Source organism: Camellia sinensis, chromosome 6 (genome assembly GCF_055761805.1).
Source record: "Camellia sinensis isolate YWXY chromosome 6, ASM5576180v1, whole genome shotgun sequence".
Taxonomy (NCBI): Eukaryota; Viridiplantae; Streptophyta; class Magnoliopsida; order Ericales; family Theaceae; genus Camellia; species Camellia sinensis.
Window position 1 is genome coordinate 175,557,960 of NC_138966.1, and position 7,280 is coordinate 175,565,239.

Below are 7,280 nucleotides of genomic sequence, written 5' to 3' on the forward strand. Positions count from 1 at the left end.
ATAAGTTGGCGTATATGAGTTAAACATTTATCGAATGCTAATGTTTTAGTTATTGCTCATATTATGTTTAGCATATCTTTACTGGGTGTTGGCTCACCCTATATGGGACATCATTTTCAAGTTCAGGTATCATGCCGCCTCCGAGGTCTTAGCTTGGATGGTTGTGAGAGTTGAAGACTCTCTTGTTTATTTTTGTGATTGTTTTGTGTATTACATGTAAATCAAGCCAAGGGCTTATTTTGTATTTTGAGTTAGTACTCTTTTTTTGTAACTAAGTGTTGGCTTGGAAAGTTGTAAGCCCGTGGGGCATTTACTTTTGATGTCAACATGTAATACTTTTGTAATGAATACTCTGATGAAATGAAATTATGCTTTATTCTCTTATGTCTAAGCACGTAAAGATTGTATGATTTATGGGTTTATTTTGAGAGCGTTACAACTTGGTATCAGAGCGTACCGGGTTTGAATACTTTGGGTACGTAGGAAGTGATTAGTATCACAATGGGTTTGTCTCACTTGTTAGAGAGTTATGTATGACATTATGTGTTTATTTGATAACATGTTTATGTGACTATTTGGGTATGAAATTTAGTTTTTAGGATGTTGATTGGATCATTGAGTTTCTGTGAGTCTTGTTGGAAAAGCACTTGATCAATGCTGTTTCTAACCGGAACTCTAGTAACGCCATGGAACTATCATTATCCAGAAATGAAATTCGTAAGTGCTTATGTGATTATGTGCTTACGTGGAATGAATTACTGTTGTCCATGCATTAGGACACGAGTGTTATAGCTTTGACACATTTGTGAATGTGCTAATGTCTTCGGTACCTTTATTAAGATGTCAGGACGGGGATGAAGTGGTAGACGTGGTAGGCGTGGTAGGCAGGAGATGCCTATACCGGATGAGGTTTCGGTGCAGTAGGAGGTATTAGTCAGGCCAATTTGGTCGAGCCAGTAGGTCTGCAGGCCATGGGCGCCTTAGCCCGCGAGATGGCAGGAGCTTTGAGAGAATCCTTGGGCATTCTCAGAGCTGAGAATCAGGTCCAGGCCCATATTGTTGAGGCAGGGCCTTCCTTTCTGAAGAGGGAGTTCTTCCTGTCTAACCTGGACGAGTTTGTGGGTGATCCAAAAGAGCCACTTAAGGCGGATGAATGGCTCGAACAGATGACGAAGACGTTTGAGATGCTTGGCATCGAGGACGGGGCTTTGAAGGTGACCTTGGCATCTTTCCAGCTTAAGGGGGATGTAGGTTAGTGGTGGAAGTTTATGAGAGGTCGTGTTCGAGGGACTTAGGAGGCCTTTGTAGATGCTTTCCAGGAGAAGTTCTTATCTCCAGTTGTTAGGGAGAAGCTGAGGGACTAGTTTTGTCAGCTTAAGCAGCTGAGTTTATCAGTGGCCGAGTTTGAGGCCGCATTTACTAGTTTATCTAGGTTCGCACCTGAGCTTGTGGCGTCTGAGGAACGCTGTTGTATTGAGTTTGAGAGAAAGTTGAGGCACGGGCTCAAGATGAGAGTTGGAGGGTCTATGACCCGGGATTATGGGGGCCTTGTGGATGCTGCTGCCCATATGGAGATTATGATGCAGGAGGAGGAGGAGAGACAGAGGGGCTCCAAGAGGAGTCAGGATGGTTAGGGGGACGGTAGGAGGCAGAGGGGTCCTAACCCTCAGCAGTCCCAGGGTGCATTTGCTAGATCGACCTTTCTAGGGTCGAGTGTAGGTTTTGAGAGGGGCAGTCAGGGAGACGTTACTTGTTAAAAATGTGGTCAGCTGGGCCACAAGTCTCCAGCTTGCCCGCAGAGGGGGGGGGGCAAAGAGCAGCTTCATCTCCGGCTCGACCTTAGAGCCAGTGTCAGGGCAGAGGCCAGCCGCTCTCTTGTTACCAGTGTGGTCAGGCGGGGCACCTGGAGAGGTTTTGCCCGCAGTTGAGTGGCACATCTGGTGCATTTGGGTCGAGGCAGAGTTTTTAGCCAGCTCAGTCAATTCAGGCCTCGAGGGCCAATCAGGGGGCTTCATCGTCTCAGTCTGTGTAGCAGTCTTTTACTCTTAGGGGTGAGCAGGTAGATCAGGGGCCTACTGGGCGTGTGTATGCTGTTACCACGCAAGATCTAGTACCGGCTCCATCTGTTATGAGAGGTAACTTTTTGTTTTGCAACTCGGTTGCCAATGTATTGATTGATACGGGTGCATCTCATTCCTTTATATCTGCTGTATTTGCATCTGTTTTGGGATTGAAGTTGGCGCAGTTAGCATCTCTTATTTGTGTTGTATCGCCTGTTGGGGGCGAATTGATTTTGAAACAAGGGTGTAGAGGGTGCGATATAGAGGTCGCTAACCGTCGGCTTCCATTTTCTTTTGTAGTTATGGCTATGTCGGGTTTTGATGTTATTTTGGGTATGGACTGGCTATCGTCATACCGGGCAGTTATTGATTGTTATCGCCAGAGGGTCACAGTATATACCTTGGGCGGGGATTGTTTCCATTTCTTGCGGGATCGGGTTGGTAGTGTGTTGCCACCTGTAGACACCCTATTTTTGACCGTCCTCAAGACTTGGACGTCACTGTTTGAACACTCGGTGATCATCCATGTTTGTGTTCGTCTTGAGTTCCCGGAGGTCTCGGCCACGCGCCTTGCCTCAGGATCTCTGGACTCGACTGTTTTGTGCTTGGTTTTGCACCAAACACTTGTGTTTTGCCTTTGAGGGGCAGAGAATGGCTTGTTGGCCATCCCCACACTCCACCGGCCATGGCTTGAGGTCACCAGTTGTGTTTTGTTGCCATCGGCCAAATGTTTGGCCGACCGGCACTCTAGATGGTCGACCGGCCATCTATTTTGGTCAAATTGCATTTTTGGCTGGCCGACCACTATTCATCTGCTTTTTCAGATATTTTTGTGCTAGCTGTGATAGTTGGCACCTACTTTGCTCCCCTCCATACACGTGTATGGAGGGATCTCCCTCTTGACTAGCTTACTTGAGAAGCTTTGCAAGAGTGAGCTCTATAAGAGGGAGCCTCTTCTCCCTCCATTAGGGTTGATAAAAAAAAAGCTTCAGAGCTCTGAGTTTAGGGTTAGGGTTTACATATACTCTATCTCTATATCTCTTCCTCCTTTTGGTGTAATAGTGTGTGTTTGTTCTTACTATTGCACACAAACACCTACTATTACACCTTTCCTTAGTAGCTGAGGTCCTTGGAGGTTATTCTTGAAGTTCTTGGCTGGTTTTGAGCTAAAGGAGGCAGCTGGAGCATTGTTTGTGAAGAGGGTCAACAAGGGTAAGAACTTACTCCTTTTTACCCCATTTTTGCATAGCTTTTTAACCTATCTTGAAACCTTTTTTAAGCTTCGTGTATAACATATAAAAGTTCTGTTTTTACCTGCTTAAAATAGTTGTTTAAGAGTGTTTTGGCATTTGGGGTTGTTTGACCCCTCTTAGGGCTTGTTAGGCCCCATTTTGTGCCATTTTGGGTGAGCTCCGGGACCATTTTGTTTGGGCCTCCTCACCACTGAAATCTTGAGGAATTTCAATGGTAAGGATGGTGCCTCAAGGTCCTAAGAAGGAGGGGGCCACTCTATCTCCTTGTTGTCCTTGAAAAGGTCCATTTTTGCCTCATGTGTGAGCACCTAGTTTAGGTTCATGTTGACCATGCCTTAACCATTATTTGGTAGTATTTTTCCATATATTACCTCTGTTTCATGTTGGTTTGGACACACCTTGCATACATGTCTTGTAATGTCACATTTTTGCCTTAACATGCTTTGGGTTTAGACCCTTGTTCTAGCATGATTTAGGCTTAGCTCTGTGAAGCTTTTGTGCTTGTTTTAGCATGTTGAAGTTCTGTTTTTGGTTACTTTGGTCGACCATGGCATGCTTGGTATAGCCTATTTGCATTCTTGGCTTGTGAACCTCAAGTGCATGGATCATGAGCATGCATTACTTGCATTATTTCAGTGGTTTGGAACCATTTACCATGTTATTTCAGTCCTTGTAACATGCCTATATGCTTGCGTTTGATGCTCCTTCAATGTGTTAAAAGGTTGTTGCCTTATGCTCCATGAATGTGCCTCTTTGTATGCTTGCATTTTTAGACCACCTAGATGTCATCTAGGTACATCCTTAGCTTCGTTCAGGTCTACATTGGACTTGTTTTAAGTCCCCTTAGCCTTGTGAGGCTTGGTTGGCTTGGCCTTGGTTTAAGCCTCCTTGGCTTGCCTTGAGTACTTGGACCATTTGTTGCATGCTTAGCTTGTCTTATTGACTTGGTTTGGCACCTTTCATGACATGATTTTCAGAGCTTATAATGCGTGCCATTTACCCATGTTTGCATCCTCTTAAGTGTGCTTGAGAATTGCTCTTTAATGCTTAAGTGTTGGTCCTTGTGTGCATGCACGTTTACATGTCACTTTGCCTTCATTCTCGAGCATGTTGGCCACTGTTTTGGGCTTAGTATAGAGTTGCCCAAACCAGTTTAAGTCCATTCTCGCATGTTGTGGCATGCTCACCTTGTGTGTTGATTGCATACTTGGCTTATCATGTGTTGTTGCATGTTTAAATGGCTTTGCATTTGGCATGCATTTATCTTGGTTAAGTCGCCTGACATGTTGTCACATGCCTTGCCTACTTGCATGCCCACATTGCATTTTGTATGCTTGTCTTTCCATGCCTTGCATGATTGATTCCTTAGGTTGTGTGCCTAGCATCATTACTTGCTTGCATGTTCATATTGCATGCCTAGTTCACATGCCTAGGTCGCATTACATTGGCATGCATGCCTCACCTCTTGATCAAGCCATGATAGAGGTTGAAGGCTCCCTTGTATGTTTATATGCATTACATTACATTTGAAATCAAAATGGCACACTTGGTCCCTTGGGCCATCACGCATTGAAATGCGCGATTGGTGGTCCGAGAACCAAGAACCATGTACCTTTGAGTCATAAACATGATAAGGGATGTGCTGGTGCACACATTTGCTTGGAATGCATTGCCATGCCTTGTTTTGCCCTTTGCTGCTGTCAAAACAGGATTCTGCAGGAAGCTTTGGCTGGCCGGCCATCTTTAGTGCCGACCGACCAAGTATGGATGGCCGAGAGCTTAATCAGTGGCCGGTGATCATTCCCCATGGCCGGTGACCATTCCTTATGGCCGATGGTGTTCCCCAATGTCCAGAAAGTGTTCCTTGGGAATTGTGCCGTTCTCAGAGGAGCAGAGCAGGGAAAATAGAGGCAACTTGTACATGGCAATGGACTCCCGAGCGAAACCGAGCGCGCATGCATTGGACCCTCTTCCCGAGGATTTTTATCACTTTCTTTACTTAATTGATTTGTTAATTAATTAGGTGGTCTGTAATATTTAATTAGCTTAATAGTTAGTTAAATTGTATTATTCTTTCGGTCCCTCCGAGCGAGGGCAAATTTGTAATAAGTGTGGGTGCGTGTGTGCATATTTTCTAACCCCCACTTCTTTCTCTCTTTTACTTACCTGCTTTGATGGTTAGTATTAGGGCATATTCAATTTAGCATCTTTATGCTATGCATGCGTGCATCATTCATCAGTATTGCATGCATCGGGCTCGGCGCATCATACTAACTGCATTATACTTCAATTCCAAGTTGAATACGTGTTAGTTGTAGCATCATCATATGCCATCCATAGATTAGCCGAGCCTATTGTAGCTGTATCTTGCGTGTGTTGCATTAGCCATCTTAACACGGCCTTGGATCATAAATTGATTGCTAACGAGTTCTTTGTTTTGGCTTGGAGTACCCTGTAAGTATTTTGTGCTTTAGCATCTCGCACGAGTGTAAATGTTAACATGACAGCATGCTTACCATGTGGCTAGATGTTTATGTGATATGAACTGCCTGAATGCCTGTGGGTGAAGGTTGGATTGCTTGAGTTGGAACAACTCATCAAAATCTGTGTTTTAGCCTACTCGCGAGTAGCAAATTTCAAAACATTTTCCAAACAAATGGATATGCAATGCTTTGTTCCAAATTAGGCGATCTAGTCTATACTTGTTTGCTGTGCGCAAAACATAGTAATTCTAGGCTAATAACCGGAATAGGAACACATAATGCTTTCAAAACAAGATATCATGGTTAGTAGAGGCCGATCTTTGATCGGGCGAGAGGGGGTGCTCATAGCTGACCTTCCCCAATCGTACCCAAGTTCCTGAGCCGAGGCAACTTTGGTGATGACGGACATGTGGCCTTTGGCACCGAGTCAGGGTTTCCTAAATTTTCTAAAATAAAATATTTAGGTGGCGACTCTGTATCTGGAAAAGCAGTCCATGTTTGGCACTTCTTTTCTAAAAATCTATTTTCTCAAAACGATTTGCCGGATTTGGACTCTTTGGTTCAGATTAAGAATCGTGACAATTTCAGAGTCTGAACTGTAGTGGGCCCAATATGAATAGAACGGGACTCATCCTCCCGGGGCGTTCGGGGACGTCTACACCACCGGTGTATGATCCGCGAGGGCAGAGTGAGCTTAGTAGTCCCCTCGCTAGCTTTATGGGTAGTGAGTGTGATGAGACCCAGACTGTGTTGCCAAGAGTGGTTTGTGAGTACTCGGATGTCTTTCCTGAGGACCTTGTCAGCTTGCCACCACATCGGGAGGTTGAGTTTTCCATTGATTTAGTGCCCGACACGGTGCCGATTTCCATGGCACCTTATCGTTTTGCCCCAGCCGAGTTGAATGAGTTGAAGATTTAACTCCAGGAGTTGCTCGATAAGGGCTTCATTCGCCCTAGTGTTTCACCGTGGGGAGCACCGACCATCTTTGCTAAAAGGAAAGATGGTTCCTTGAGACTTTGCATTGATTATCGAAAATTGAATCGGGCTACGATTAAGAATGAATACCCTATGCCCCGTATAGATGATCTGTTTGACCAGTTGAAAGGGTCTCGTTGTTTCTCTAAGATAGACTTGAGACCGGGTTACCATCAGTTGAGGGTCAGGGAAGAGGATATTCCGAAGACGGCATTCCGTACGTGGTATGGCCACTATGAGTTTCTGGTGATGCCATTTGGGCTCACCAATGCACCGGCAATATTTATGGATTTGATGAACTGGATCTTCTGAGAATTCTTAGATCGTTTTGTAGTCGTTTTCGTGGACGACATTCTGATTTACTCACCATCTGAGGAAGAGCATGATGAACACTTGAGAGTGGTGCTTGAGTTGCTTAGAGCCCATAGGCTGTATGCCAAGTTCGGGAAGTGTGAGTTTTGGCTAAGAGAGGTCAAATTCTTAGGCCACATAGTTTCCGGGAAAGGGGT